Source organism: Octopus bimaculoides, chromosome 1 (assembly GCF_046866305.1).
Source record: "Octopus bimaculoides isolate indiv1 chromosome 1, ASM4686630v1, whole genome shotgun sequence".
NCBI lineage: Eukaryota > Metazoa > Mollusca > Cephalopoda > Octopoda > Octopodidae > Octopus > Octopus bimaculoides.
In genome coordinates this window covers 100,865,298-100,889,866 of record NC_142928.1, presented here as the reverse complement: position 1 = coordinate 100,889,866, position 24,569 = coordinate 100,865,298, and the positions used below count along the sequence as shown (strand labels likewise).

Sequence of the window (24,569 nt, the reverse complement as noted above, 5' to 3'; positions counted from 1 at the left end):
TAATAATAATGATAATATTTCCTAATACATTTCTAACTCATAAAGGGGACTGCTGCTTGCACTGTGCACTTGTTGACTGTGATTGTACACAGTATAATAAATCGGTTATAACTACAACAACAGAATATTTTTAAGAATTTGAAATAGATTTCAAACAACTGAAAGCTGAATGTAAGACAGTGGTAAAACTGGAAATATTAATGACACGTTACTTATGGTGTTCATCTATTACTTCTTCTTCCTAAGTTCTTCACTCTATATGGAACATAGGACATTAATGGCTTTTATCCCCTTTTCTCAACACTGAACTGTCTTTTCCTCTCTTTCCTCTCTTAGGTCTTGTTGGTTTTGAATTGTTGTTGGTGCTTCTGTAACTTTGCTTTGTTCAAGGTAGGGCCAACAGGAAGAGATGATCTACATTAGTCTGGCTGCAATTCTTTGATCTATCCAGCATGAGTGGCCCTACAAGGAGCTGGCATAGTCCTCAGAGACATTGAGGCACACAAATCACTACAGCACAAACATTACTTGGCCAATACTTAACACTGAATGCTGTTTATACAAAAAAAAAAAACAACAATGAAAATATAAACAAGAGGAAGAAAAATTAATTAAAAAGGTACTCGAAGTAGCCACCCTCTGCTTTCATCACAGCCTCAAGACAGCTTGGGAATCTGGTGCATGTGTTCTTCATGGTATCCCTAGGAAGACCTTTAAACACTTCTCAACTGTGCCCCACACAAAGTAATCCATGGGATTACTATAAGGGGAATTAGGAGGCCAAAAATCAGGGCTGGTGAAGTCAGAGAAATTCTCTGATAACCACTTTTGTCTCTTTCTGGAGGTATGGCAAGGAGTTGAATCTTTCTGCCATACACAGACACACACATGGCTTTCCTGCAAACAATGCTCTCCAGCTTGGGTTTGACCATAGTCTCCAGTAGCTTCACATATCTGAATTGATCCATCTGAATTTATCCTAAAGCCCTGTCCCACAGTTGTTGGACAAATTCTGACATGCAGACACAGTCCAAATACCTGTTGTGTCACTTTCTGCTGGCCAAGGCTTCATAGTCTCATTGCAGCTGTCCATGTCATGTCTTACAGCCTTTACAGTGTTCACAGAACATTGAGTGGCAGTCATGATGGCTCCCAGTTCTTCAGCTTATGTTTTCCAATCCCATTGCCTGTTTACCAGTACATCAAGTTGTTTCTAAAAAACAAGAGACATAAAAATCATCAAATTTAGTCCAAACACTGTAAATAATAAATGGTGTCTATGCAGAATTTTTTTTTCTTTGAAACAGTGTTCTACAGAACACTGTTTCAAAGAAAAAAAAATGTTGGACATTTTGATGCAATATATTGTACCAAAATGTCCAACATTATCTGTCATCAGTAATGATTAGAGACACAATAAAATAGAAAAACTACTTTTATATATGCAGAAGCACTCAGTTTTGACTTTTTAAAGAAAAGATTTTGTTGTACTCGTATGAACCATCACCTGTTTTAGAAAATAGCAAAGCAAAGTTACACTGAATCTTTAGTAGACAGACTGTCCTCAAAATAACAGATAAGTCTGACAATTTTTCCATTTTAAAAATGACAGTAATAGTCAGTATAGCAATACTAATTGACTATAATATTGTGTAGAGGCAAACTGAAAAGCTAAAGAATTACATTGACTCAACTATTGAATTAAAAACAATATAGCAGTTAAGAAATGTATCCATCAATCCATTTGCAATTAGTACAACTGAAACATCACTAAATACGTTGACAGGTTGTATATAGAGATAGATTTAGACATGTTCTTGGAAACAGTAATATTATGTTTTGTAAATATTGTTAGAACCTTCTTACAAAGCTTATATTTAACTTAGTTATTACAATGCATGTTTTCTAAAACACAAGTAATTATTTTTAGTATATGAAAAAAAAGCCTTGTTATATATACTATTATACTACAGGGGGATCATAAATTATCTTTACAAATTCCACAATTTATTATCTACATATGTTGCATGCAACCAAGGGAGCTCATGTTTCTTATAAAGCCTTATTTGTTTGCCTATGTTTTCCAATAAACCCTGCTGCATTATGCCTACTTCCTGTTGCCAATACCACCTGCTTCCAAGGAAGATAATAGTTTCCAATAGCTGGACATGCTTTTCATGGAGGACTGGAAATAAACAACCCTGCTTGTATGAGGATAATGCTCATTTACAACCATCATGGGATGTTTAGACAAAGGTACACACATACACACACATGATGTATTGATATATATACATGTATACAGACATATATATATATATATATATATATATATATATATATATATATATTATAGAAGTATTAATTAAACAAACTGTAGTGGAAGAATTTCATACAATTACTATAATTTTATTAAACATAAACATTAGAATTTGCTAAACCAAAGGAAATGTGTTCTTTTGTCAAACAAGCTTGTAATCTTTTGGATTGGCAAGTTTTGAAATATAAATCAGCTGTCAAGTGTTGAGAAAAAAGTTGGCATGGCCACAATTAGAATGTCTTTGATAATATATCTATTCGATGAGGCTGATCTTGGGCCAAACAATACCAAAAACAACAACACTGTACTGTACTCCACAACAATGAGACAACACAAGAGCATCTACAGGGGCACTCAGATTGTTAGAAATAGCAGCCAAGTCTCACTCAAAAGGGGAGTAGTTTGGATAATGTATACTTTGACATATTATGTTTGAATATCTACTATAATAATACTCTTGTGTTTTTCTGTCACAACATATGAATGAGAAAGGAAGGGGTGATAGATGAATAAGGAAGGAAGGGGTGATGGCAAACTGGTATTGGGAGCATTTCAACTCTGTGTGAGTATATATGTGTATATAAGAAGGAGGTATGTGAACTTTTGTGTGTGCAATGGAAGTGGGATGATGAGCATTCAACGCTGAAAAGAAAAATCAAACAGCATTTCAACTGTGTGTGAGTATATGTGTATATGTGTGCGCGTGTACAAGGGAAGTATGTGAATGTTTGTATGTGCCAGTTACAAACGATGATTAATGTCACATCTCTATAGACAACCATGAGATAACATTGACAAGTGTATTAATTTGATTTACCATCCATATATTCTATATGTTTTGTTAAAAATAATTTTTACAGTCACATACACCTATACAAACATTTACATATACAGACTCATAAGGGAAAATAATTATTCCCTGAGTGTATCAAGAATATAAAACGACTGCAGTTGAAAGGCATATTATAAATTTGGTAATAAAAGAATTATTAAACTAAAAACTTGGTTTTGTACCAATTTATACATAAAATACTACAATTAGCTGTCATTTTTGATGGCACAGGGCCAGCTAGTAAAACAATAAAATTTAATTGACTACTACAGTTTATCTCAATAAATACCTTACAGTGCTATTTATTGTATCTCAGCATATAACACACCCTGTGTGTGCTTGGGTTTTTCCACATTTTCTGTTTACCACATTTCACTCACAAAGCATTGGTTGACCCAAAGCTATGGTAGAAGATACTATATATACTCATGTCAAAGTTGAATTTTTGTGACTATTGGACACCAGAACTCATTATAACAATTTGGATATTGCTTCCCAACCACATAGTTTCAGTTTCAGTCCGACTACACGACACCTTGAGCTAGTGTCTTCTATATTGCCCGGGCTGACCAAAGCCTTGTGAGTGGGTTTGATAGACAGAAACTGAAAGAAGCTTGTTGTGTGTGTGCGTGTGTTCATGTGTGTGTGCTTGTGTTTATGTGTGTATGTGTGTATGTTTGTCCTCCCCATCCCACACCTTTTGACAATCGGTGTTGGTTTGTTTACATCCTCGTTATTTAAAGGTTTGGCAAAAGAGACCAATAAGACAAGTTTAAAAATTAGCACTGGGGTCAGTTTGTTCAACTAAACCCTTCAAGGTGGTGTCCCAGAATAGCTGTATTCTGTATCATAACATTTATACAAGATAATCCCTCAACTAGGAAATGCTGATTTGTTAATTTGTGAAAATCTAGGGTCAACTGTTACATGAGGTACAAGGGAAATGTCAGATTTGTAGCTTTCAAAAAGGAGGTTGACTTTTATTTGAGTATATACAATACTTAGCCAAGTTATCACAAAGTGAGATCAAACCTCGAAATGTGTGGTTGCGTTTCTAACTTCTTAATCACACAACTGTACTTAAATTTTATAGATAGAAATCAAAATAATAAAGCATGGCAGAAAATTGATAATAAGTATATTTTTCATGTAAAATCTACCATAAAATATGCTACAATCTCTGTTAGAATGTTTATAGATAGGTTTAAGAAATATGCTGATTTCTATAGAAATTGTTTTCCCAAAACTGGTTGTGGTGAATAGTTCTACATATTAGCGTGGGCGCAGATCACTGTCTGTGTGTGTGTGTGTTCCGTAGTGCAATACTAAATATCTGCATGCTTGTGTGTGTGTGTGTGCGTGTGTGTGTGGTGAGAGTGAGAGAGAGAGTTTGTGTGCGTGTGGAACACACTCTGTAATATGCTTGTTGCTTGAGTAGGCGGAGAGAATGAGAGAATGAACAGAAAAATAGCAAGAATGGAAGTGAGATTGAAGGAAAGGAACTGTAAAGAAGGAAAGCAGTAAAAATAAAGTAAGAGAATAAGTGAGTGAGAAAGGGAAGGAGGGAAGAAAGAAAGAAAGAAAGAAAGAAAGGAAAGAAGGTAGGAAGAGAACAAAGAAGAATAAAGGGAAGAATAGAAAAGACAGAAGGGAAAAGAATATAGGAAAAGTAGAAAAGTAAAGGAATAAGAAAAAAATAAACATAAGATAGTAGTGATATAAATGAGAGAAGAAATAAAAAATGGAAGGAAGAAAAAAAGAAAGCAAAAAGAAAGGAAAAGACAACGTAGGTGGAAAGAAAAAGAAAGAAAGAAGATGGGAAGAATGGAGGGAGAAAAGAAGAATAGAAATATGTAATTGAGTGAAAAGAAAGAACAGATCAAGGGCCAGGTGAGGCCAAGAGGGAGTTTAACAGTGTTGTTGTTGATTAACTCTCAAGTGAAATCTGATCCAGCAGACTTATAATCTGAAGGTATTCCATCTGTGACCATCCTGTCTTTTTCCTATGTGTGGTGAACCCAATATCATATTATCCAACATATTCATTTTTTTAAGATGGTTGGATGTGATTTGAAGGATTGTTGGCTACTATTTCTAGCAGATTGAACACAATTGCGTAGAAATTCCCTTGTTGTTGTTGTTGTTGGTGGTGGTGGTGGTGGATGTGGTTGTTGTGAAAGTGGTGAGGATGAATGTCATGGTATTGTTGATTGTTGTGTTTGTTGTTGTTTAACCCCTGGCTTACTCTCAACAAGCAAACCTTTTATCAAAGATATTCTAACCATGACCATCACATCCTTTTTTTGGGCATCATGTACATTGAACTACATTATTTAATGCACCTTTTCAATATTTAAGATGGTGGGGTGTGATTTGAAGGGAATTTAGTTGTTGTTTCTAGCAACCAGTGGAAGTGTATTTATTTGTCCTGTAATGGTTGTGTTATTATTCGAAATATTTTCGATTGGTGTTATTGTATGGGGCTGAGACATGACGAACAACAGTTAAGTCAAATAAGCAAATACAATCATTTATCAACAGGTGCTTGTGTAGTATACTTAAAAGCAGATGGCCCGAACACTTAAGCAATATGGAGCTATGGCAAAGAACGAATCAAGTTTCAATTAGGGAGCAAATATTTAAGAAAAAGTGAAAGTGGATTGGTAGCACAATTAGAAAGGACACACCAAATGTAGCGAAAAGTGCTTTACAGTGGAATCCGGTTGGATATAGAAAGAAAGGTAGGCCTAAGAACTCGTGGCGTAGATCAACACAAAAGGAACTAGAGAAAGGGGGACATTCATGGCAGAGTATAAGTACAGAAGCGAAAATTTATGCGACATGGAATTCAATTATAAGTGGCTTATACTCTGCGTTGGAGGGTTAAAGGCAAGAAAGAAGAAGATTGTGTTATTATTAATGGTAGTAGAGGTGATGCCAATAGTGTTATGTTGTTGTTTAGCACAAAGAGTTGATTTGACTCAGGGTTAAACTACATAAAAAAAAATTCTAGTTGTGACCATTCTATTTTTTTTCGTATATTAACTACTTTATTGTACAAGTATATCCTTACTTATTTAAAATAACAGAGTATAATTTGAGGATGACTCCTTCATTTAAAATGACATATCGTAATATGAAGGAAAGGGTTATTTAGCTGCTATTTCTAGCAATTTGGGTGACTGTGTAGAGCAGTGGCGGATCTACAATATTGGGGCCCTGAAACTTAAAATGTTATGAGGGCCCTCTTTACAACTAGCACCAGTAGGGTAACATCCAACAAGGGTCAAAGAATTTTCGTGCCCTTGCAAGGAATTCTAGCCTTGAGGCCTTGATAGCCCAAATGGTGAAGTGGTGATGTGGAGTCCTCTTTCCACGAGTAACAAGGTGTGGGTAATTACCGATATCTTTGTCGATGTGGTTGTTCCATGGCAGATCACCACAATTTTCTTTACAAATTTAAGCACTACATTTCAGATTGTGATTCTCAAAGTTACTGGTGTGAACAAATATTTTTGAGGCTATGCCTTATAATTTTAGAGTTATAGGTGTTGAAAATTAGGGTTAGTGTTATATACATGCATGATACATCATAGAATAAAGACATAAAACATAACAAATATCACAGTTAATATAATCTAATATTAATCTTACATTTAAGATACATATGAAAATTACAAAATACTCTTTTTTCTGTTTTGTAGCAACGTATTCCCTTACAATTTTGTCATATGAGAGCTACCTTGCAATGTCATTTTCTAAAGACAACATGCATAAGGAATTTAAGCTCTCTTCAGTCATGGTAGACTGAAATTTATTCTTTATAAAGGAAAGCTTTGAGAAATTCTTTTTTGCTTCACAGCTCGAGATAGGCATTATCAAGTACAGCTTAAGTGCAGTGTTAATATTAGGAAACACTTCGATTAATTGTTGCTCATAAATAAGCTGAAGAACTTCTGTGCACTGCATTTTGGACGGTGTGTTTTCTTCTGTGTTCTGGGATTTCCTAAGGTGTAAATACTCTTTGAACTAATAACACTCTTTTATTAATTTGTGATCCAATATCGTCTTTGTAATGTGATATTATAAGTTTGATACTGTCCTCATCAAATTCAGAATTGTTCATCAGTTCTGAGAGAAACTTGAACCTTTCCGCAATCTGCTCGTATGGGTCCATTCCCTTGCTTAACTATATTATCAAGCAGTCATAGACTTGATTTAGAATTTCTATCCTAAATTTTTCAGCCCCTTTCAAAGAAGCCCTATCACTTGTTCCGTCTGCAAATTTCTTTGTAACAATGCATTTAGAAACAGCAGAATAATGTGAGGTGATGTATTCACGTAAACCTTTCACTACTGATTTATAGTGTGCAATCCTGTTGGCTGAATTTTCTCATAGTTCTTTAACAAATGAAAGCAAAGATGCTAGCAGAAGGTAACTTTCAAATACATCAGAACCAAGGGTTCGGAGTTTCTTACTTGTTTTGTTAAAACGGTTCATAACTTCTTCCAAAATGACTGTTAAAACAGCATATTCCAATTTTACCAACTTGTGGTATAAATTCTTTGCATCTCATTTACATTCAGGCTTCTCTTCTGAGTCTTCAAACATATGTTTGAGAGTTTGTAAAATATCCCTATATCCATTTTTAACTGCCTGGACTACTTCATAGTGTGCAGACCATTTAGTTACACTTAAGCTCTTTAGACAAAAGGCTAGATTGCCCTGTGTGTTTAAAATCTTCCATCTTTGAGAAGATTCAGAAAAGAAACCATACAGCTACTGCAAGATGCCAAAATAGTCAACAATTTTAGGTACAGTAGATACTACCTTTTCTCCAACAAAGTTGAGTGAATGGCTTCCACATGGTACATAGTCTGCATACCTGTTAGTGTTTTTAAGAAGTGCTTTCAGAGTTTTATCTGAGCCCTTTATGTTGAAATCATTATCATACAACTGAGCACAGATATTTTCAGGTGAAGGCTTATGCTCCCCCAGAAATTGTATTATTTTGTTGAACAAGATCGTGGATGAATGGTTTTCTATTGGCAAAAATGCTAAAAATCTCTCACAGGGCTTTTCATTATAACAGTATTGAACCACAACTACCAGCTGGTCAACATGTATCATGTCAGGTGTAGTCAACAATAATTGAGTAGTCTTTGGTGTCTAGGTTGTTGATCTGATTCACCACTTCATCTTTCACATGTTTTACCATGATTTCTATCAATTCTTCATACATGGATTTGGATAGGTAAACAATATTTACTTTTCCATTTTTGCATTTCTCTAATGGATCAAACACTGCAATAATCTCAATGGCCCCATGAAATTTTCATTGTTTGGGGAGTCCCACTTTTCCTCCTGACTTCTAAATGCTAAACCTCTTTCACTTAAAACTTTATAACTGCTACAACTCTTTTTAGAACTTAAAAATAGTACTGCACACAGTGTTTTTATTTGCCTTTCGTGTTAGCCAGTTCAATATCACCCTGTTATGTTCCATGCTGTCTTTATAAATTTCTAGAGTTCTAAGTATATTCATTCAATCAGAAAACCCACCTGTTGTAAGTGATATTTGGCATTTAGAAAAGAGTTTACAAACAAAACAGTATATACAACCTTTGCTCTTTGAGCAAACTAACCAGGATCTCATCAGAGTCTGAACATTTTTCAATCTTTTTCGAATTATGTGCTTGTTTGAGAAACTTTGATTTTGCTGTTTGTAAATCTTGTTGAATTCAGTATATACATTATCTGGTTTCTTATTTTGATAAAAACTGATGTCATGCATTAAACAGTTTTGTATGAAATCATAATCAATTGTTATGGGCCAGTTTGCCAGGTCACATGCACACACACATTTATACACATATGCAACAGGCTTCTTTCAGTTTCCATAGTAGATGACACTTGCCAAGGTGTCACACAGTGGGACTGAACCCAGAACCATATGGTTGGAAAACAAGCTTCTTACTACACATCCACTCCTGCACCCATTACATTGTGGTGATTATTTATTATTGCTGTAACAACAGTTACAGTTTTTGTTGTTTTTTCTACTGATATAAGTGATTTCTCAGAGAGCAGTGGAAAGCCAGAAACAATAGAGATCTGAACTGAATACCTAACAGTACCATCACTCTACATTTTGTGTTCAAATTCTGTAAGGATTGGTTTAGCCTTTCATCTTCTTCAAGGTTAACAAAACAAAGTATCATTCATGTACTTAATTCAGTCAACAATCAATATTTTGTGGCTTTTGTGTCAGTGCCAGAATCACTATTTACATATATTCGTTTTAGTTTCATCGAAACAATAAAATAACAGGGAAAGTGAGAGTTTTAAAGCTAAAGGAATAGCAATTTATAACATTAATACATTGACTTAGGCCAGTAAGGATATAAGTGGCATGAAGAATTGAAAAAAGCAAACAATTATAATGGTGGTTTTCATAATTAGGGTGCTTTACATAATGAACTTTGGAGTTAATTATGTGTGTGTGTGTGCACGCACATGTGTGAACATGTGCATGTGTGTATCTCTCTCTCTCTCTCTCTCTCTATATATATATATATATAAAATTTGAGATTACATAGACAGTATTTTACGTAGGATATGGGCAGTTCCCATGAGCATTATCTTTTGAATTTCTGCCATTTTGGGGTTTCCTAGTATCTGAGCTAGGTAGCAATCAGCCCCTTTTGCTATCATTCCTAGGGCACCTATGACAACAGGTATTGTTTTAGTCTTCAGGTTCCACATTTTGCTAATTTCTATTTCAAGATCTTTATCCTTGCTCAGTTTTTGGTAGGTCTTGACAGATACATTTATATCGATTGGGACAGTCATATCAATGAGGAGGTATGATTTTTGTCTGAAAGTCTTTCAATATGATGTCTGGCCTATATGCATCTATCTTTCTATCAGTTTGAATGGTGAAGTTCCAGAGGAGTGAGATATAATAATTTTCAAGCACTGGGGGTGGTTTGTGTTCCCACCAGTTTTTATCATGGGGCAAGTCCAGTTTTTTGCAAATTACCCAGTGAATATATTGTGCAGCTCTATCATGCCTGTTGAGATACTCTGTAGGCGCAAGAAAACTGCACATGGAGACGACATGATCAATGGTCTCATTTTGTTGTTGACATACACAACATATTGGGGAGCTGCCATTATTTAATATGTTGTCCTGGTAGTTCCTTGTAGGTAGGCATTGATTTTGGGCTGCTATGATAAACCCTTCTGTTTCTGATTTTAAGCCAGAAGTCATTAGCCATTGATAGGTAAGGGCTTTGTCAGCATTGGCATTATTCGCTCTCTTTGGGTATTTGCCATTGAGAGGTTTTTCTTGCCATTTATCAGTCAGAATATCTAAGGCAGCAGTTTTAGCACGGGTTTTCATGCGCTTAGATTTTCTGCACTTGTTTCTAGTATGTCTAATTCTGGAATTTGTTGTATTCAGAATTCACTTAGATATTCCTTTGCCTGTTTTATTACTGAGCATGATGCTTTCTTGTTTTCATGTTTTGAGACAAGTTTTAACATCCAGTTCTCAGAGTTTTTCAGGAAGGTGTCTAGGCCAATTGTAGCAATCTTCATTGTTAATGCCAGTATTAAAAGTCCACGGCCTCCCTCTTTTCTTGGCAGATAAAGTTGTTCTATATCTGCCTTAGGACGGTGCGTTCTGTGCATTGTCAACAGTTTTTGTATTTTTCTGCCAAGATTACATATTTCGGTAATTGACTAGTTAATGATATTGAAACTGTAAGTCACGACTGGTATAGCTAAAGCATTGATTGCTTCAATCCTGTTTCTTGCATTCAGCTCTGTCTTCGGTATTGCTCTCACCCTGTGATAACATTCTCTTCTGATTCTTTCCCTCATCACTGCATGTTTGATTCCGTCCCCAGCTCTCCACTGGTTCTAACTCTTTTATGACATTCTTCTGGTCAAGGTTAATGTTAGATGTTTCTGTCAATTTTCCTGATAAAGGAAGCTTTTGCACATTTATCAAGGCCAAATTGCATCCTGGTGTCATCACTGAATTGTTTAACAATCGCTAGTAAGCCCTTGTGTTGTTGGTTATTTTTTTGCAAATAGTTTTAAATTATCCATGTAAATGATATGATTTATATTTTCATCAAACATTTTATTGCAGTACTGTGCATCATTGAGCAATCTTGAGAGAGGTATTAAGGCTAGACAAAAGAGGAATAGTGATAGTGAGTCACCCTGGAAAATGCCACATGAAATTCTTACATCTCCAGCATTTAGAGATTCGTTATCACTGTTCAAAGTCAGTGTGGTTCTCTATGATCTCATACTTACAGACAAAAAGTTTCACAGAGTAGGAGCTATTTTATAAATTTCCAGACATCTCTTAATCCAGCTATGTGGTAGGCTATCAAAAGCTTTTTTATAGTCTATCCAGGCTATTGACAAGTTTTTGCGCCATTTGTGACAATCTTCTAAGATCATCTTATTGATGAATAGCTGATCTTTACAACCATAAGATTCATGTTTACATCCTTTTTGCTTATTAGGGAATATGCTACTTCCTATTAAAAAACTATAGGTATATTCAGTCAGGACAGATGTTAGCATTTTATACATTGTTGTTAAGCAGGTTTATGGGTCAATAGATTTTTGGTTCATTTGTTTCTTCATTTTTTAGAAGTAGGAATGTTAAACCATTAACTAGCCCCTTGTGGGCAATAAAGAAATAAGAAACGTTAACATACCAGACAAAATACTTAGCAGTATTTTGTCCGTCTTCACTTTTTGAGTTCAAGTTCTGCCGTGGTCGACTTTGCCTTTCATCCTTTCAGGGTTGATAAATTAAGTACCAATGAAATACTGGGGTCGATGTAATTGACTAAACCGTCTCCCAAAATGTCAGGCCTCGTGCCTTTAGTAGAAAGGGTTATTATTGTTATTGTTGTTGTTATTATTGAGTGAAAGAGCAGTGCATGCTGTCAAAGTGACACTAGGGTAAAATATACAAAGCCCAGTGATACCCATCATGACCACCCGTCTGATAAGGGTACACCAGGCACATGCATCACAACCATATATGTGCGTGATATGGTGATTCCATACCAAGATAAACAGCACATGACCTCACAAGTGGGGCCCAGTTAGAATTTACTTCAGGTTGAGTAGCCCATCCTGCTCAAAAGGTCCCTGAATAAGGGTTGTTTAAGGATGACGAATGAAACACCCATGTTTCCAGAGGTGGATTATCCAGACCCCTAAGAATTCCTTTCAGCACATGGCTATGATGCTCCCCCACTACTTCTGCTTGTGATCAGAGATGCACATATAGTCAGCCACTGGTTAAGGTCAAACAACTGACAGGCAAATCTGTGGTATTGAGCAGAATATTTGCTGTAGCCCATCTTTTATACCAAGACAAAACAATGTACATGATAACACAACTCTGATCAGTTAAGATCAGAAGCCATGAGAGCCACTACTTGGTACTGCATCAGGGCATTTATTATTGTTGTTGTTGTTATCCTTATCATTATCATTATTATTATTATTATTATTATTTCCACTTTTCTTTATACAACTTTACACATTCTTCACTTCATTTCACAAGCCATCCAGGGATATCTAATTATAAGCAAATCAACAAATCGGAATCACTATTTCCAGTGTAGCAGCAGAAGTCATTACACATCGTTTGAGAGTACTGGTTAAAATAGGATGGAATTTAGACATGGAAAATTTCAGATCTTAATTGACAGCAATCACAGTAAAGTTTATATAAACGTGTTTGTGAAAATCTGCATCGATAAGTGAATGAGATAATTTATGTTGTAGATATGTGTTAAAGAAAATGTTCATAGAAATGTTCATATTTTCGTGGCAATGAAGTAAAGTGTTGTACCGTTAAATGTGTGTGATTAGTTAAGAGCTAACCATAAAGAGAAAAAATATATGACATACGTATTTTAAGCTGGTAGAAGTTATTCTGTTGAGGCTAAAACAAAACCTGGCCGTTAACATAGAGTCTGGGGGCGAGAGGGGGGAGTCGGCTTGGCCATAGTTGCTGGTACAGGAGTGCGACTTTTTCTAGTATTAACCCATAAACTGCGATAGGTCACCTCAGTGGACAGGCCACGGAAGTAGAGCATAATCTGACCTAATTTTGATGACGTATAATGTCTGAACACGATACCCTTTCACCCAAGAAACAGTGTAGCCAATCACAGAAGGTGTTAAGAAACACTGAGTATTTTTTTCGAGTGATAAATCGATGTTGTTCTTTACCTAAAATAGGCTCAGCAGTTCGTGTTACATACAACAAAACCCCAGCAGTTTATGGGTTAAATGAATGAGCCAAGAGAATAGAAAGACTTTTAGTCTGCTTAATACAGTCAAAAATTATCTCAACATACTAGTTTTCAATTGGCTAGAGTGACACGTCAGAAAAACGTGTGTTGTCGACATGAATTCGCTATAGACCGAAAATACTGTAATCACAGTTCACAGAAAATTTCTATCAGTAGTCGTGAAGAGAATGCTTGGGCTGTATTCTCCAAATGAACCGTAGGTTTATTGTACGCTTCTTCATTTTATTAGTCATCACTTCACCCAGTTGTTGAAAATGTCTGCTGGAAAAATATACTTGAGATACGTTATCCTGGCCACAGAAAATATTATATCTCATTACTTTGATTCTAATGAATCTTGAATTGGCCATCAGTCATTTATCTATTGGTTCGTGAAAATATTACAGTAAATATGATTGTAAGTGTACCCTAAATGTTGCACAGTCTCCTTTTCCAACTGTATACGCATCAAAAACTTTCATGGCTACATTAATAAATCTCATTGTCATTAACAAATATATACTGCAGAGTGAGACATAATCTGTGGATTTACTCAACTTTTAATTCACCGTCCCCGGTGATACATATTTTACTTTATTCTCGTTATTAATGCTCTCGCTGTAAAAAGATACTGTAAATAGCAGACAAAGCTAATTGCTATAGGAGAGCAGATTCGTCCCTCCACGTTTAAACTAGGATTCATTGTGCCTAGAGCAAATCAATAAACGGTGCCCATTAAGCCAGACTTCTTTATAACTCTGATGAATTTTTACTATGATATTCAAATTTGGTTTATTTTATGACAAATGAAAAGCAGCTATGTATAATACATATATAAAACATAAAATATACATAAAATAATTAATACATTTATAAATAAAACATCACTGTGTGTAAACATTTATTGATATAATATCCTTCTGAACTTGAAACTTTAAAAGAAATTGCTTGTTTTCACTTATTTTAACAATTCTTGTGAATGATTTTAAACTTCATTTTAATGTTGTATTTTTTTGTTAATTTTGACAATGGAAATGCATCGGTAATACCGTAAAAAAGTTGTCCACTGTTTCCCCACATTCAGTACTGAGTAAAGCTAAACCTGACTATAGTCATTCTTGTCAGACTGAAGCTCTTGCAGCAGTGATCCGACATCCCAACTGCTAGATAATCGGTCAGACACCACAAACGAACCACCATAGTTTCACATGATCAGTCTATTAATCAGCCAATCAGCGTGAGGGTGTGGTGTGATTTGGTTTTCTCGAATGTTCTTGTACCAGCGATTGCCCCTCTTCTGCCACGCTGACGGTTACAAATATTTACGCAGACAACTCCAGATTCTTGGACGAACTCATTCTGAACATTCATATACTGTCTCATAAGTAGCTTCTAAGGACGTGGCGCAGTCTCTCTCTCTCCCATCTCTCTCCCCCAATACTTATACTTATATTGTTCGTTATAAATAGCCAACACCAAATATCTTTATGTCCGACAATAAATATTTCAGTTAAATGTTCGCAGGTTTACTTCAGGTATTATTCATGCAGCCAACGAAATATATTGTAAAAGCTAACACATCCTTTTTCCGAGCTGAGATTCGAAACCGTATCTAAGGATTCTCGCTCGTCTGATCCACCACTGACCAAACAAATGCAAAAGAAATTTCTTTTTCCTGTCAAAAAATAATGGATTGTTTCCCTTCGACCTTCGATCTTAGCGATGTCATTTAAGGTTCAAGTGGACAGGAGGCGACTTACATAGGTAGGAATTTCTCCTGTGGTATGTCTGTCCTTCTAGCTGTCACGACCATTATAAATACAGCAATCCGCCAAGGGACAGACAGACAGTCAGTCAGTCAGAGAGAGAGAGAGAGAGAGAGAGAGCGCCACGCGATAGCCAGCCAGTAACTTCGCCAGTTAAACAGGCAACACAGATTCAGATATTCAACATGAACGACAGTTGCAGTCGCAGAACATAAACAGACACCACTGAAGGACCAACGCACAACGTATGTTTCTACAAAACGTGCGGTTCTACCCTATCACATCAACACAGTATTTACCCTGTTAATTTTTTCGCCAGCTCGAAGCAGTTGGTAATGTGATGTAGTGAAATATTTGGTGTATACAACAAGAAAATGCAAGTGTTATTTAAATAAATTATTTAAACAACAACCCGATGTTTTCCCATTGTTTTACTTTGAAGTCGTCTACATGCCTATTTCATCTACTACCTCAACATCTTTTGCTACACCTTTTCCACTACAATATCTTCATTGAAGTTCAGCTCGAGTGACAAGCAACCCTCTTGACACTCTTAGATATATGATCAATTTCAACTTATTAGTATCAATCAGCTGGCAAATGACATTGCAATAGCGAGCGTTACTTGACAAGCTATGTCGCGGCCTCGTTCAAGCCCTCGTGCAACAAGCAACGTTTTGGTATTTCACTGATTTTATTAGCCTATCGGAGTCCGATAATCAGACAAGTATTTTTGGCAATATAAACAGAACACAAGACTACTTCCTTCTCTTGTAGCTCCTTCGCCAGCCGGCTTTGGTAAGCTGTCACTTTGTCTTTCCAATGAATATTAGTGAAAGCAACACGTGTGACAACACTGGCCGTTCTCTTCTTACATTTTCAGCTGTCTGAAAAACAAGATATGTTCAGTTGAATGAGAAATCATACACCGATTTCTATTTCAACCATGTTAAAAACACGAATATTACATTATTTTTCTGTTTACTTCTTACGCTTGTCACTCAAAAAGAACTTTATCCTAAGAACATTCACTTAACATTATTTCCAGAGCGCTTGACCTTACAAAAAAGAACATGTGCGGACGTACAAATAATTTTTTAATTAATGTCGTATGTGAGAACTTGCAAATTGTCTATGCAGAGATTACTGTCCAAACATATATGTTATTTTCTCACTGTATGCATTACTGTCTATTTTCAATCTAATGTTGTAAGAACATGTTCTGATCTACTCATCTGGTGACACATGGAAGTTAAAGGAAGACTGATATAAATAATTTATTGTTGCGATTTTCAAGCATTCCTTTGTTTTTATATATACTATCAAATTTGGGAAACATCATGTTCAATAGAAAAAAAACTTAAACGCCTTATTGAATGCCGAAACAACTTTCTAACGTTATGAATGCGGTTCCCTTCAATTGGATCAAACATTAATTGTCTAATATCTTAAAGAAATCAAAATTTTGAACTTAAGTCATGGAGCGATTTATGGAAGCGTTCAGGTTTCTGCCATTATTTTCAATGTAGACAAATGCTTTGGAGTATTTCCTTCGTCTCTTTACGTGTTCTGACTTCACCGAGATCATCTTTGCTTTTCATTTTTTTTAGGGTCGGTAAAATATAGTGTTGGATCTGTGGCATCGATGACTGCCCCTGTGCCTAAATTAGAAATAGTTTCATAATTTCTTTTTTCGCAGTGAATTCTGCGTTCTTAGATTTTTCATCAGGAACTTGTTTCTTCTAAGAGGTATTTTCATTTCAGTATCCTGTTCAGAACATAGTTTCAGTCCAGCTTCAAATGATTCACTGGCCAATGATTCTCGATTGCTTAAATATAATCTCGAAGGGCCTTTAAATAATAAGCAACATCATGAATGTTTATGGTATGGTCTATTATGATCAATCTAAATAGGAATTTTATCCCGAAATTCAAGCAAAACCAAAAATTATAAATCAAATTTGATTCAGCAACTACATTACTTCACGTTACTTTTTGTGTCGAATGTTTGAATTTGATCCTTCATCATACTTTGCATAAGTTCCACTAAGACGGAAAAGTATTCATGAACAGGTTTCATTGCTCTATTTCGGGACTCAAACGAGTTTCAAATTCAAACTTGACAACTATTGGTATGGTTTCTTTTCATGATTTGCCAACGGAGTGTTGCGTAGGGAAAAAAAATGAATAAAGTGACCGAATTACACCAAAAAATGCTACCATCAATACCAATATTGTTAGCAGCATGCACTTCAACCAAACTGAGAAAATAATTTTCGCAGTTTACAAAAATAGCTTTGCAATTGTTTTCATTAATTTTCTGTTGAATACTACTTTTATAATAGGCAGCATTGTCATAGATTGAGATCGACAGTCTTTTAACGGAATTTTGTGTCTCATAAGTTGTTCCAAAATAACTTCCACCATATTTTCGGCATCCTTTCGTTTTAATTGGATAAATCCAAGTAAAGCCACTTATGAAAATTGTTTTCTCCTCAAAATCAATATCAACATAAACTGTTTTTGCTATTTGCTCTCGTTGTTTTGATATGAAGTAAAATGAAACATAAGGCCAAAATATTTGGCTTCATGAATGATATTTGCAACTTCTGGCGAAGAGTAAAACGCATTAGCTGAATACATTCAATCTGAACTACGGAGATAAATATGACTAGCGAAAACCGTGGAATTCCACGGATATAGCTAGTGGAACAGAAGTTTTGTTGGTTGTTGTTATTGTGATAGTGGAGATGACGGAGACTAGAAGGCAAAGCAGATAGACAGACAGAAAGACAACAGAGAAAGAGAGAGAGGAGGTTGGAACAAGAAATTGTGACAAATGTTAGTTGAAGTGGCAACAGTGAAATATAGGAAAAAGAAAGAAAACAAGCCGAGGAATTGATACAGTCGTATAATCATACATACACGCGTGCACATATACATATGCATACATACCTACGTATGCACACAGAGAACAATTATCAGTTTGTTGTGATAATGTTGTTGGAGGTGATGGAGGTTTTTGCAAACAGTAAAGGGTTGGCGGCGAACAAAATATTTATTCCTGTGAACTGAAATAATAATAATAAAAATTCTGTGATTTGACGCAGTAGTTCCCAAACTTTTTCATACTGCCGCACCTTTGGCACCCAGGTCACATTCCTAGGCTCCCCGCCCACTACAAATATAGACCACTTTCTGCAGCAAATTCAAAACAACCGTATTTCACAAATAAAACTTAAACCTAATTGACCTATTGATATTTTTTGTTTTACATCTCTCCCCCCATTTTGGCCACCCTATTATCACCCCACTTTTCTTCAACGTCCCCTGGATCTTTCCACTGCCCACTTTGGGAACCACTGATTTAACGCATGTGTCGTAGTGCAAATGGTTGTCGTCGAGCGATGTCGCCGCCGCCACCGTCCCTGACTATCAACTACAAACAAAGAACATATGTCACATACACACACACACACACACAAAAAACCCAATAAAGAACATCACCACTGCTACTATCACTATTTACTATTTTTATCTCTTATTTTCTCTCTCTTTTTTTTTTTTAGCTGACTTTCCCTTTCTCCTTTGAGGTACTTCCCTTAGTGTGGTACAAATGGTAGGTAGGAACGTACAATTGCATACAATACTTAAATATACCACAAGGTTCTTTCCCAAATTACTGAGTTGTACTTTGAAAAACAAGTCTGGTTTTCAAAAGACTCTTAATTCTCCTTTTATTACATAGGTAGGTGCGTTTACATTGAATGGTGATTCAGTTAATACTGATGAAAGACAGACTTGTACAAATTATGATATTTAAAAAATGAGATATATTTAACTTCTGGTTTTCAGTTTCTTGCTCATTTTCTTCGCCTCACTTACCTTCTGCCCGCTTAGTGTTTTGTGCAAAACTGGCAACTTGAATGAAAAAGACAAACACAGGAACTAAACCATTATTATATTGCAATGCACTAATGTTTTAGAACTACAGTTTATTACTTAATTTCTGTTAATTACACAACTTTTGTCATTCTTTATGTACAGTTCAATAAAAGGAAACTGTATTGCCATTTGAGATACTGATATTAGACATTTTATAAAAAGCGGTTTATAAAATCTGTTTTATTTCGACTAAATATCTTATATGTGTCTTTTCTTAATTCTACAAACGATACTTATCTCTGTTTCCTTGATACACATAATAGATACGGTAACTGTTATAACATTTTTGTTTTTAATTCTTGCTTAAAGACTATGAACAAAGTTCTTGTATATTTCCCTTTCCTCCTCTAACAATGTATTTTCTAGCACACACATGCACACATACACGCACGTACACACACACACACACACATCTCTAGTACTTATTTTAAGTCCAGTACTTATTCTATCGATGTCTTCAGCCGAACCTCTAATTCACAGGGACACAAACAAACCAGCATCGGTTGGTAAGCGATGGATACACGTACGCGCGCGATAGGTTTCCACTCAATTTCAGTCTACAAAATTCACTCACAAGGCATTAGTCGGCCCCTGAGTGAATTTGGTTGGCGAAAGTTGTTCACTGTATGTATGTATAGTAGAAGATACTTCCCCAAGGTGCTGAGCAGTGGGATAGAAGCAGAAACTGCGTGGCTGCAAAGTGAGCTTCTTCACTACAGACATTACCAATTATCAATAATATAAAATTAATACTTTTTCAAATAAGTAAATCAACACAAACTTGCTGAAAGGAAGATTTTGTAATAAAACTCCCTTCCCTCACGTCTGTGTTTTACATAATTCATAATTTTTAATTTAACAAAATAATTCTTCTTAAATGTTGTGACTGTAACAAAAAATTTCTCTAAAAAACTTATGTGTGCATATATATATATATATATATATATATATATATATATATGTACGTACCTACATCTATATGTATACATACATGCATACATGGGTACAGGACATCAAGAAAAACGTTAAACACAATGAGAAACGAAAACAGAAAACGAACGTTTTTCGAACAACGAACAAAACAAACAGAGAAACGAGACATGCAACATAAAGAATACTTCCTTCGCCAGTTGTCCCTGTTCCATCTACTCCGTGTTTCGAAAGCAAGGACAATACGCGACTTCGTTGGAACAGTCCTTCCTGCAAAGCAAATCAAATAATATTTGGAATTTTTTGCGGAGCGTGAAAGTGTTAACAAGAACAGGACAGTGAGAACAAGACTGTAAAAACAAACAGTGAGGGTTGTTAAGCCAATACGATAGACTTTCACCTCCCGCAAAAAATTCCAAATTTTATTTAATTTGCTTTGCGGAAAGAACTGTTCCAACGAAGTCGCGTATTGTCCTTGCCTTCGGAACGCGGAGTTGATGGAACAGGGACAACTGACGAAGAGATATACTCCTTATGTTGCATGTCTCGTTTCTCTGTTTGTTTTTTTTCGTTGTTCGAAAAAAGTTCGTTTTCTGTTTTCGTTTCTCATTATTATGTTTAACGTTTTTCATGATGTCCTGTACCCATGTATGTATACATATAGATGTAGGTATGTACATATATGTATGGATACATGCATATATATATCATTTATATTATTATATGATCGAACGCCACGCATCCTTTTCCAAGTAAGTTTTATCTATCTATCTATCTATCTACTCAAAAGTAAACAGAAACGTTCCCTATGGAACAGTCCATTGTAGTTCAGCCTTTCGCCACTAGAAGCCACTTGATGTGACCCTCAGGCAACAGTCTGCCGACCGGTGTTATGTTGGAGCGTCACACTGCCACGTGGTGCGTCTTTGTTTTGCAGTGCTTCTCTCCTGTTCCTCGATTTTTGCGATGGCTGAAATAAAGGAATGCTTCCGTGAAATTCTGTTTTCTGCTGGGGAAAAGGGCGCCGGAAACGATTGCCATGCTTCAAACAGCTTACAAGAAGGCTGCCATGACCAAAACACAAGTTTACGAGTAGTTTTCACGCTCTAGGAATGGTCACTTGTCGCTTGAGTACCAATTTCGTCCAGGCCGGCCGTCGGCCTACCGAACGATTGAAAACATCATGAAAATTCATGAACTGATTTTGGAGGACCGTCACCAAACAATTGATGAACTTGTTGATATGACTGGTATGTCCTGGAGCTCCTGCCAACGAATTTTGAGCGAGGTAATGCGGAAGAAAAGAGTTGCAGCTAAATTTATGCCTCGCTTGCTCACGGAAGATCAAAAACAGTCACGACAGAATGCGTGCCCTGCACTGAAAGAATAGTTAGAAGTTAATCTGGACCTTTTATTTGAAGGCGATCACTGGTGACGACAGCTGGCGCTACGGAATTTGCAAATGTGGAAGAGGTGAAGAAAAAACGACGGAGGTGTTAAAAGGCATCACTTCACAAGAGTTCCAGGATTGCTTCGAATAGTGGAAAACGCGCCTGGACCGATGCATTGCTTTAAATGGAGAATACTTTGATAAAACTGAGTAAAATAATATTGTATAATTCCGGTTTCTTTAGGTTATCCCTTCGTATATATATACATACATATATATATATATATATATATATATATATATATATATATATATATATATATATGTATATGTGTGTGTGTGTGTGTGTGTGTACGTGGGTATTTATATGTATGATTATATGTATACTGAAATGTAACACATCACCGCCATATATATATATATATATATATATATATATATATATACACACTCATATATATTTATAAAATGTGTGTACATATATCTATGTAATTATGCATATGTATGAGTACATGTACAGTAGCGGTACATTTTCAAGATTATATTTTCGATAAATATAAAAATATAATCATAAAATGGTGCCCTGCAAAATTTGGTACTGAGAGCATGTGCCCAACTTACCTCGCCTTAGTTACACCACCGAACTGAACCATTTTAGGCCGTATTCACCCCATTTCCCTCTTTCCAGACTTTGTGTATTCAATATAGCCTTCCATTTTTCTAAGACAGCAGTGCTTGTGTTTTGAAGAAAATTTAGTTGCTATGTAACAGTTAGAGTTACGTGTAGATGCTTCCCATTAATGTGTTTGCAGTTAGTGTACTTGTGTGTAACTGGAAGTACATACACTGTTGAAGTTGGCTGATATGGAACATAGAGAATAAAAACTATTAAACTGATGTAGAAAATTTTCAGCGGGTGAAATTGTCACGTTCTGATTTCCTGGCGTAAAGACTTAAAACAGTTGAAGTTCTCCTAGAGGTAAGACTATTGTAATAACGTTTTCATTCACTTTTGTCAGCCAAAGTGAGCTTTGGCAGCTGATGATATTTTCCTTACACTTTGTTACATTCAATGCCGACATAGAAATTTGGTATTTTATCATCATAATTATTACATCAACGTCATTATGTAATTGCTTCTTTAATATTCCGCATATATTTTATGTGTGTTTTGTTAACTTTAGGAAAATATAGTAGTGAGATTTGTACTGAAATTAATTTCCTGCTGATCCGAGACAGTGACACGATTTTAATCTCAGTTTGAGGCTATTTCACACCTTTTACTTCATTGGGACTCTTGGGAAATGTGTGAACGTCACAATTTCCATATTCCTGACTTATAGTTGTTGCTTAAGATTCGGATGGGTTTTGATATATTGGCTTGACGATAGACTGCGTGTTGTCCATTTATTGTTATCAAAATATATTACAATAGTCACATTTTTACATTGTTGCTAGCCAGTGGGTATAGTGGTATGCTAGAACGAATATAAATTGTAATTACATTACAAACAGAAGGAATTAGTTTCGCGTGAGAGGCGGGAATAATGTTCTGTCCATCATTGTCGAAGAATCTTTTAACTCGGGGCTGAGTTTCAGCCAAGGAAACTCATCAATTTAAAGGGCTTATTCCTTGTGCTTCCGAAGTGCGCCGCTCTCATTTGTTTTTGCGCGTTGTTGCATATATAACCACAAAAGTGCGGGAACTACTGGAGAAAAATAGAACACTTTTTAGTTTCTTCAATTTTTGTTCCAAGTTAACTTCATAATTGGCGTATTTTTGTAAAGTAATCATTGACATGAAATTCATTTTTGCCATGAATCAATAAAGAGTTAATAGCTTTTAAAGTTCACAAATTTTGGATAATTTCAGCCAGTAGAAAGCCACAGACATATAGGTGCCTGTTTCCATAGTAACAGGTCAGGTTTTTTTTTTTTGTGGGAAGACTTATTAAATGTTTAAAACGCATGTGGTATGGGATGTGCTAAAAATAACAGCTAATTAGGTCTTAAATCACGCATGAAATTGTTTTTTTTTTTACATAGTCGTATGAGTTCCCGTGTGTAGAATGCAAATTTACAAAAGTTTACAGAAAATGCCAAAAAATTAAAAAGTTATGAGGGGTTATATAACGTGCCAAAAGGAGAATTCTGCTGATATTTTATTCGTTTGCAGTTGACATGTGCTGTCACGCGCAAAATGACAGCTTTCAAATCCTGCTTTCTGGGTGGGTAGAGTTTATCAAGCTTTAAATCTATTTAAACTATAAAAATAAATTTTTCTGGGAAAAGCGAATTATCTTCTGAGATTCGGCGTGGAAAATTACATCAATACATCAAATTTTAAAATTTTCATTAAACTTTAACATTTCCTCAAGTGCAACCAAACAGAAAAGATCCGAACATTTTCTAATATGAGGTGATATTCCGATAAACTGATTCGTTAATATCCAGGATACGTTGCCTGACCAAGTGTGGTCTGATCCTGGTTACTAAAGCTGCAAGGTTTCGATTCTAGGATTCGTTGCTTTGTAAAAATAGTAAAATGTGAGAAAACTAATTGCCATGCCTTTGCTTCTCGTCCAAATAAACATAAGAAAGACACAAACATTACACCAGCCATGGGCAACCTGCAGTTCACATGAATTTCTGAATGACATACCGAACAAAAAAATTACCTTTACTGTTTTTAGTAGTGCGACCTACCTGATGATGAATCATGTCTCACGTAACCCTCTTCTTTGCTTGCACTATTGCACTATACTATCCTATTATCAATCCCTGAGTGCAGGCGCAATGACCCAGTGGTTAGGGCAGCGGTCTCGCGGTTGTAGGATCGCGGTTTCGATTCCTAGACCGAGCGTTGTGAGTGTTTATTGAGCGAAAACACCTAAAGCTCCACGAGGCTGTGGCAGGGGATGGTGGCGAACCCTGCTGTACTCTTCCACCACAACTTTCTCTCACTCTTACTTCCTGTTTCTGTTGTGCCTGTAATTCAAAGGCTCAGCCTTGTCGCACTGTGTCACGCTGAATATCCCTTCC

At 35.8% G+C, this 24,569-nt stretch overlaps 1 protein-coding gene and 1 long non-coding RNA gene across 3 annotated transcripts in view; one reads left to right on the top strand and one right to left on the bottom strand.

The window, feature by feature from the left end:
• Positions 1 to 24,569, top strand: part of LOC106872261 (cyclic nucleotide-gated channel beta-3) — an 846,337-nt gene that overhangs the window by 282,048 nt on the left and 539,720 nt on the right. The gene's annotated exons all lie outside the window — the stretch shown is intronic.
• LOC149137647 (uncharacterized) lies at positions 1,110 to 21,756 on the bottom strand. Its single transcript, XR_016242535.1, has 2 exons — positions 13,111 to 21,756; positions 1,110 to 1,213 (listed from the first exon to the last, which is right to left on the bottom strand). It is a non-coding gene; the product is annotated as an uncharacterized LOC149137647 (long non-coding RNA).